We start from the raw sequence: 9,545 nt of genomic DNA on the forward strand, positions 1-9,545 counted from the left end.
TCTCTCTCTCTCTCTCTCTCTCTCTCTCTCTCTCTCTCTCTCTCTCTTCCTTGTTGCTGTTGCTGTTTTGGTGAGGGATACACCCAATGGTGCTCAGGTCTTTTGGCTCTGTGCTCAAGGATTACTCCTGGTAAATCTTGAGGAACCATCTATGGTGCTAGAGATTGAATCTGGATCAGCGCATGTCAGGCAAGAGCCTTTCTTTCCTAGTATGCGATCTCTCCTGCTGCTTTTTGTTGTTGTTTTCTTGCTTTCCTGCCATACCTGGCAATTCTAAGGGGCAAGTCCTGACTCCATGCTCGGGAGTTGCTCTTGGTTGTGTTCAAACGACCATATGTGGTGTAGAGGATCAAACCCAGGCTTCTGCATGGAAAGCGTGTATTCAGCCCTTTGAGCTATCTCTCCAGCCACTCAAACGATTTGAGCTCAATTAATTTTAAGATTTTTTAACAGGGGCTGGAGAGATAGCACAGTGGGTAGGGCATTTGCCTTGCATGCGGCCGACCCGGGTTCGATTCCCAGCATCCCATATGGTCCCCTGAGCACTGCCAGGAGTAACTCCTGAGTGCAGAGCCAGGAGTAACCCCTGAGCATCTCAGGGTGTGACCCAAAAAGCAAAAAAAAAAAAAAGATATTTTTAACATACTCTTATGAAGGAGCTTTGTCTTGTCAAAAAGAAAAAAGATTTTTCCAAATTCTAATGACTCTTACTGGAATCTAACATGTGAGATGAGAGTATGGAGTACATGTGAACTCAAATGCATATTGAGAACCTTGTTCTGGGCTTAAAGGACACTACCATGGGTATACCGCCAACGGTGGTGCAGTGGTTAGCATAGCTGCCTTCCGAGCCGTTGACCCAGGTTCTATTCCCCGCCAAGGCAGAATATTGCTAGAGCAATAACACAGCGGGTAGGGCATTTGCCTTGCATGCGGCTGACCCAGGTTTCCTTTGTCCCTCTCGGAGAGCCCGGCAAGCTACCGAGAGTATCCCACCTGCACGGCGGAGCCTGGCAAGCCACCCGTGGTGTATTCAACATGCCAAACACAGTAACAATAAATCTCACAATGGAGACATTACTGGTGCCCACTCGAGCAAATCAATGAACAACAGGAGGACACTGCTATGGTGCTACAGTGCTACTTATTCAGTTCCTACAAAACCACCGATTTCCAGGTGTTATAATGTCTCAGGAGGCTGACGGTGTGTTTGGGAGGCCCTGTAGTTCTGGGGATTAAACTCCAGATTTCATATACAGGAGCGGTGCACTTAGCCCTTTAATTAAATCCCAGTCCTTCAATTTCCTAGTGTTAATTAGCTTTTTGTATGCAAAGAACTCCCAACCTCCAGACAAATCTCCAATAATACCGATCCACATTTCCAATGTTTTCATCTGCCTATCTAACTGGCATCTATTTATCATATTCAAAACTAAATTTTGCACCTTCCCTTGCAAACACGATTATCCTGCAGCCTTCCCTCATTTTTTTTTTTTTTTTTTTTTTTTTGCTTTTTGGGTTACACCCAGCGGTGCTCAGGGGTTACTCCTGGCTCATGCACTCAGGAATTGAACTCGGGGGTTCCATACGGGTTGCTGGGAATTGAACCTGTGTCAGCCATGTTGGCTGCGTGCAAGGCAAACGCCCTAGCCACTGTGCTATCGCTCCAGCCCCTCATTTTCTTATTTTCTCCACCCTCAGCCCATAAACCCTGAGTCTAATTAGTCTCCCTGCGTTCTCTTGTCCCCTGCTGTCAGCTCTTAACATAGCAACCAAAGCAATGCTTGATTTCTTTATTCTCTTATGGGCCACATCCAGTTACTCCGTTTCAGCGCTCAGGGATCTCTCATGGGTACTAGGACAGCCATACAGTGCTGGGGCTCTGACAAGCAAAACATGTGTTTCAGTCCTTTGCGCTGTCTCCTGACCTCAAAGTAATTCTCTAAAACTTTTTTTAAGAAGTGGCTAGAGGGCCAGAGATATCCTACAGCATGTAGGGTGCTTGCCTTGCATGCCATTGAACTGAGTTTGATCCCAGCACCAGTTCAGTCTACTGAACCCTGCCAGGGGTGATCCCTGACTGCAGCACCAAGAGTAAGCCCTGAGTATCGCTGGCTGTAGCCCCCCAAACAACCAAAAATTAAAACTGATGACCAGAGAAATAGCTCAAAGAGCTGAATGTATACTTTGCAAGTGGAAGGATCAGATTCAATTCCCTGCCCCAAACACCACCAGGTATAACCCAAATACCCTGCCCCCCCCCAAAATGTATGTTTGGGAATCCACACCTGGCATTACTCAGGAACTATACCTGATCCAAGCTCAGGGATCACTTTTTAGCAGTGCTGGAATTTAAACAGGGTCATGAGGCCACAGTCCAAGACCACAGTTTAAATAAGTGCTTGAAACTTTGTACTGTCTCTCCAAGTCCCCATAACATGTCTTGAAAAACAAGACTTGAGCCAGAGGGATAGTACAGTGAACAGGGCATTTCCCTTGCAAGCAGCTGGTCCAGATTCGATTCCCAGCACATATGGTTCCCAACTACATATGGTTCCCTGAGCCATGCCAGGAGTGATTTCTGAGTGCAGAGCCAGGAGTAAAACCTGAGCACTGCTGGGTGTGGCCCCAAAAACAATAACAAAAGCCCCCCAAAACCTGAGATCTGACATACTGAGGTTTTTGTTTTTGTCTTTTGGGATCAGGGGTCCGGGGTTCACAGTGGTGCTCAGAGCTTACTTCTGGCTCTGTACTCAGGGATCACTTCTGGCAGGCTCAGGGGACCACATGGGGTTCCAGGGATCAAAACAAGGTCAGCCACATCACAGGCAAACACGCACTCATTGTCTTATTCTCTGGCTTCCCAGACATCTGGCATTTGCTAGTTGTCTTTTTCCCACAACTTACCAAATTTATACATTGTATTTCTATCAACGTGGCATAGAGGGGAAGAACAGAACTTCTAGTGGCTAAATAAACTTAAAGACTTACTGAAGGGGGTGGAGAGAGGGCGCAAGGGTTGAAGGCATGTCCCCAGCCTAGTTCCACTATCTGCACCACATGGTTCCCAGGCATTGCCACATACCTCCCTGGAGACCCCAAAGCACCCCTGAAGCGACCTTGGTTCCTCCGGCCCCTCAGGACCAAACAGCACTGCTCCCTTGGGTCCCAGCACCAAATCCCCAGCCCAGTTTGGCCAAGTGTCACTGAGATGGTTTTCGGGGCTCTCTGAGCACCTTGTGGGAGTCTCCCTACACAAAAGACTTACTAAATAGGAACCAAGGAGATGGCTCACGGGACTGAGTGCAAAGAGCCAGGAGTAAGCTGTGGCAGGGGGTGGAGGGTGGGATGAGGCAGCAAAAAAAAAAAAACCTGTATTGCACGCTTCGTGTCCATTCTCTGGCCCCCCAGGGCCCTCTGAATATCATCAGGAGCTGCCTTTACACACACACACACACACACACACACACACACACACACACACACACAAAGCTAAAATATCTGATCTTCCATTAGTTAGGTTTTGGTTTGTGGGGAACGCTCATTAGCCCTTGTGAACTCTTTCTTCTGTGCGTTCTGTGCGTGGGGGTCACTCTAGGTGCTGCTCAGAGGACCATGAGTGTCCCCCGATGCCCTGGGGGTTTCTATATGTAAAGCATGTGCACCAGCCCTTTGAACTCTTGCCCCAGGTCCTGTTTGTTCTTTCAAGACAGAGGTAATGTGCTGACGCCAGGTTTGAGGGAGTGACCTCTCATGCCAGCACGAACACCTGATCATCAATCCTAGGAACCTCGAAAGGAACAGGTCTGCAATTTCTTTTTTTTTTGTTTTGTTTTTTTTGCTTTTTGAGTCACACCTGGCGATGCACAGGGGTTACTTCTGGCTCTGCACTCAGGACTTACTCCTGGCGGTGCTCAGGGGACCAGATGGGATGCTGGGAATCGAACCCGGGTCGGCCGCGTGTAAGGCAAACGCCCTACCCGCTGTGCGATCGCTCCAGCCCCCAGGTCTGCAATTTCTAATCTGCAAGATGTGCGCAATTCCTTAGTGCCCGTGTTATGTGACTATCAAACAAGATTGCTCAGCACAGAATACAGCTCTGTTCTTCTCATTTTCCTAGCAATATATGTGGACCCCTAGACCTCCAGAAGAGTTATTATGCAGTCCATCACCAGACACTGGCTACTGGCAGAATTGTGTGTCTGTGGGGCCAAGAAGGTGCTTGCCTTGCATGCCCCCAACTAGGTTCAATCCCCGGCAACCCACATGGTACCCTGAGAACCACCAGCTGTGATTCCTGAGTACAGAGCCAGGAGTAACCCCTGACATCATCCTGAAACAAAACAAAAAAGAACTGTGTGCCCAATATTATGCTAGATTGTCAAGATAAAAACGTTGGGCTGGGGATTGGGGGGAGATAGGGGCAGAGTGATGGTGCAGCTGGTAAGATAATTACTTTGCACCTGGCCAACCTGGGTTCAATCTCTGGCATCCCATATGGTCCCCCAAACACTGCCGGGAGTGATCCCTAAGCACAGAGCCAGAAATAAGACCTGAGCAATGCCAGGTTTGACCCCAAAACCAAAAGAGGAAAAAATAAAACGTTCATTCAGGGATGGAGAGAGAGCTGAAAACTCTTGTTTCGCAAGTGGCTGCTGTCTTGATCTGGTTCAAATTTTGGCACCACATATGGTCCCTAAGCACTGCCAGGAGTAAATTCCGAGCACTGCTGGATATGGTCCAAAAGCAAAAACAAAACAAAACAAAACAAAATGAAACTGAACAAAAACAAAACCAAAAGCCAGTACAATTTGTTGATGTTATTCTAAATTGGCAGCATGGATGAAGTATTTCATACAAACTGGGGAGAAAACTGTTTTGTGAGAGTAGAGAAATTATGAGAAATTAGGGACTTAAGCTGAACTTTGAAATATGAGCATTTCCAGGTAGTTGCAAGAGAAAGAGTTTTTCTTTTTTTTTCTTTCTTTCTTTTTTTCTTTTCTTTTTGGGTCACACCGGCGATGCTCAGGGGTTACTCCTGGCTCATGTACTCAGGAATTACTCCTGGCGGTGCTCAGGGGACCATAGAGGATGCTGGGAATCGAACCTGGGTCGGTCACATGCAAGACAAATGCCCTACCCACTGTGCTATTGCTCCAGCCCCAGAAAGAGTTTTTCTTTAAATGTCTACGGTGCTGAGAGATAGTACAGACGATAGGGCACTTGCCTTGCATGTGACCAATCCAGATTCAGTCCTCATTATCCCAAATGTTCTCTGAAACACCACCAGAAATGATTCCTTCCTGAGTTCAGAGTCAGGGGTAACCCCTAAGGATCACCAGGTGTGACAGCCCCCCCCAAAAAAATAACAAGAAAAGCCTGATTCCTCTCACTTGTCATTATAATTAGATAAAACAATGAATTAAAACTTAGAAGCAGGCTGGAGAAATAGCCCAGCAGTAGGACATATGCTTTGCACCTGGCTGACCCAGGTCTGATCCTCAACACCACATGTGGTCCTCTGAGCACATTTTGGGGTGATCCCTGAGTGCATAGTCAGGAGAAAGCCCTGAGCACTGCTGGGTGTGGTTCCCCAGAAGCAAAACAATTAGACAGAAACCTAACTTTATTTTATTCACTTATTTATATATTTATTTTCATTTTATTTACTTAGAGGGGTCTGGAGCGATAGCACAGCGGGTAGGGCATTTGCCTTGCCAGCCCGGCCAAGCTGGGTTCGATTCCTCCTCCCCTCCTGGAGGACCCGGCAAGCTACCGAGAGTATCCCGCCCGCATGGCAAAGCCTGGCAAGCTACCCGTGACGTATTTAATATGCCAAACACAGTAACAACAAGTCTCACAATGGAGACGTTACTGGTGCCTGCTTGAGCAAATCGATGAACAACAGGAGGACAGTGTTTATTTGTTTGTTTTATTTAGAGCTAGGGTTCGAGCCCTGAATTTCTTACATGCTTTGTGCCTTACTACTTAGCCTATATCCCTTTAACTTATTGTTTTCTTTGTTCAATTGGAAGGTTTTTTTTTATAGTCAATAAGTGTCTCAGGTATATAATCATAAGTAAAAACTACGTTGGTCTGTGCCTTCCATTGAGGTTTTTGGTTTTTGTGTTTTTGTTTTTTTTTTTTTTGCATTTTTGGGTCACACCCTGCAATGCACAGGAGTTACTCCTGGTTCATACACTCAGGAATCACTGAATCACTCCTGGCAGTGCTCGGGGGACCATATGGGATGCTGGGAATCGAACCCGGATCGGCCACGTGCAAGGCAAACGCCCTACCCGCTGTGCTATCTCTCCAGCCCCCTCCATTGAGTTTTGATGATAGTAAGAGAGACAGAACTTTATCGAGTAATCACAGAGATTTGTGTAAAACTGAAACATAAATCCTCAGAGGGGACTTGGTGCATGGTGAGATAAGACCATAAAACAAGGAGAGATAGATTAGGGGTAAAGATTAGGGGTAAAACTACACTTCTTGCATGTGGCCAATCTCAGTTTGATCCAAGGCATCACATGGTGTTACAAGCATTCTTGAGTGGAACCCTCTACACACACACACACACACACACACACACACACACACACACACACAGAGCCACTGCACCCCCCCCCCAAAAAAAAAGGTGGGGGGATTGACTTAAACAAGAGGGTTAGACTAGGTTTCCTTAAGAAAGTGATGGTTGGGGCTGGAGCGATAGAACAGCGGGTAGGGCATTTGCCTTGCAGGCAGCCAACCAGGGTTCAATTCCCAGCATCCCATATGGTTTCCCGAGCACCGCTAGGAGTAATTCCTGAGTGCATGAGCCAGGAGTAACCCCTGAGCACCGCTAGGTGTGACCCAAAAAGCCAAAAAAAAGTGATGTTTTAGGGGGCCAGGAAGATAGTACGAGGATAGGCATTTACCTTGCATTCAGTAAACCGGGGTTCAATCCCAACATCCCATAAGGTTCTCCCTAAGCACACCAGGAATGCAGAGTCAAGAATAACCCCTGAGAACTACCAAGTGTGCCCTGACCCTTGAAGAAAGAAAGAGAGAGAGAGAGAAGAAAGAAAGAAAGAAAGAAAGAAGGAAGGAAGGAAGGAAGGAAGGAAGGAGAGAGAAAGAAGGAAGAAGGAAGAAGGGAGAGAGAGGGAGAGGAAAAGAGAGGGAGAGGGATGGGAGAGGAAGGAAGGGAGGGAGGGAGGGAGGGAGGAAGGAAGTGAAAGAGGGAAAGAAGGAAGGAAGGAAGGAAGGAAGGAAGGAAGGAAGGAAGGAAGGAAGGAAGGAAGGAAGGGAGAATTGGTAAAGTGATGTCAGAACCCCAAAACTGAGGATGGCTGGGGGTGAACTGAGGAATGGGAAAAGAAAATACATTCCAAGTGGCCACGTGGCACAGAGAAGGTGGCTGAGTGTCTGAGGATCTGTGTCCCCATCACTGATTCTGAACCTCCATTGACCCAGCCTGTTCCTGTGATCGCCGGTCCTCCACAGCTCCCCACTCTGTGCAGTGCTCTGGGCAGGAAGCTGCGGCGGGGGGTGGGTGGGGAGTGGTATGAGGTTCCTCCAAGCCAGTGCTCACTAGCCCCTCTCTCGCCTGCTAGTCTGTATCCCTTTACAAGGCTGAGCCAAATTTGGAGAAGATGATCCTGGCTGCTTGCTAGCAGCTCTCCTCCCCTGGAGTTTTCCTCTTTGGAAGTTTCCATCCACTGCCTCCACCTCCCCTGCTCTTGGCGCACCCCGTTCCCCGTGCATGCAGGCTGTCCCCCAAATTTGACATGCAGCTGATCTGGTAAGATCCCAGCATCCCACAAGGTCCCCTGAGCACCACCAGGAGTAATTTTGGAGTGCAAAGCCCTGAGCATCGCCAAATGTGGTCCAAAGAGAAAAAAAAATATAAAAAAAAGAATGAAAATATGTTCCTTGAAAGAAAAATAGATTGTTTCTTCTGTATGGTGGGAGCGATGTGTCTTTAACACTTTTTGTTTGTTTGTTTGCTTTTTTTGGGGGTCACACCCAGCGATGCACAGGGGTTACTCCTGGCTCTGCACTCAGGAATCAACCCTGGCGGTGCTCAGGGGACCCTATGGGATGCTGGGAATCGAACCTGGGTTGGCCGCGTGCAAGGCAAATGCCCTACCCGCCGTGCTATTGCTCCAGCCCCGTGATGCGTCTTTAGGAGCTGAATCCCAAGGTCAAATTTAGCACCACCTCAGTATTGAGAACTCAGACACCTTCCAGAAACTGAGCTGGTCACTTACACTAAAAATACACGAGACAACAAGGGAACTGTAGAAATTAGTGCTTACGCTGCCTGAAATGAAAGATATATTCAAGAAAGATGCACTGATTTCCAATAATACAATTATTGTTAACCAGTACAATTGAAGAGCATTGTGAGAATGAGAAGAACTTGGAGCTGTGTTTTGTAAGATGAGTCTGTAGACTCCGGGGACCCTTATAGCCACTTGAAAAGTCTCATTATTATGCTAGGAGCAACATAAAGCCAAGTGGTAAATGGTGTATGTTTTCCAGTGATGGGACACGGGTCATAAATTAGGGGGCTAGAGAGACAGTACTCGGTCTCAGGGACCATGTGGGTTGCCAGGAATCGAACTTGGGTTGGCTGTATGCAAGGGAAATGATGCGCCCACTACCTGCTGTGCTTTTACTCTGGTCCTTAAAAGCTCTCCTATTGTCTTCCTTTGCCTCATTTTTCCATACCAGTTCAGGTGCATACCAATAGAACCACAGAAATTTCCGGTCTCCACCAAGCAAAGAACAGCCCTGGAACTGCCGCAGATTCTTGCAGACAGCCAGTGGAAGCAATCTATCCCTTTTTCATTTGATTTTTGGACCACACCTACAGGACTCAGGGCAAACTCGCGGTTCTGCACTCTGCATGCAGAGAAGTCCCCTTAGCCCCTGTACTCTCTCTCTGGCCTGTCCTTTTTTCATTTGCCCACTGTTACGAGTACAGTGAAATTCTTATTTTGCTAAGAATAAGATTTCACCTTCAGAATATTTATATTTGGGGCTGGAGCGATAGCACAGCGGGTAGGGCGTTTGCCTTGCACACGGCCGACCTGAGTTCGATTCCCAGCATCCCATATGGTCCCCTGAGCGCCGCCAGGAGTAATTCCTGAGTGCAGAGCCAGGAATAACCCCTGTGCATTGCCGGGTGTGACCCAAAAAAGCAAAAAAAAAAAAAAAAATTTATATTTTCTCTTTTCTAGACATAAAAAGTGTCTGGAAGTCTCCTTCTTTATCTCTTTCAGGGCCAAAGAGCTCAAAGGTTCAAGCACATATTTTTCATGTGGAAGCCTGCGTTAGGGTGCTGGAACAATGAATGGTACAACAGGTAGGTGCTTGCCTTGCATGGAACTGATTCGGGTTTGATCACTAATCCCCAGCACACATCATGGTCCCCCAAGCCTCACCAAGATTGATTCCCGAGTACGAGGCTAAGAGTAAGCCCTGAACACAGTCAGATAATGTTTTACAGTAACAAGTTACAGTCAACCACATTATTTCATATTTTATTACAG

Source organism: Sorex fumeus, unplaced genomic scaffold (assembly GCF_029834395.1).
Source record: "Sorex fumeus unplaced genomic scaffold, SorFum_2.1 ptg000020l, whole genome shotgun sequence".
NCBI classification, from domain to species: domain Eukaryota; kingdom Metazoa; phylum Chordata; class Mammalia; order Eulipotyphla; family Soricidae; genus Sorex; species Sorex fumeus.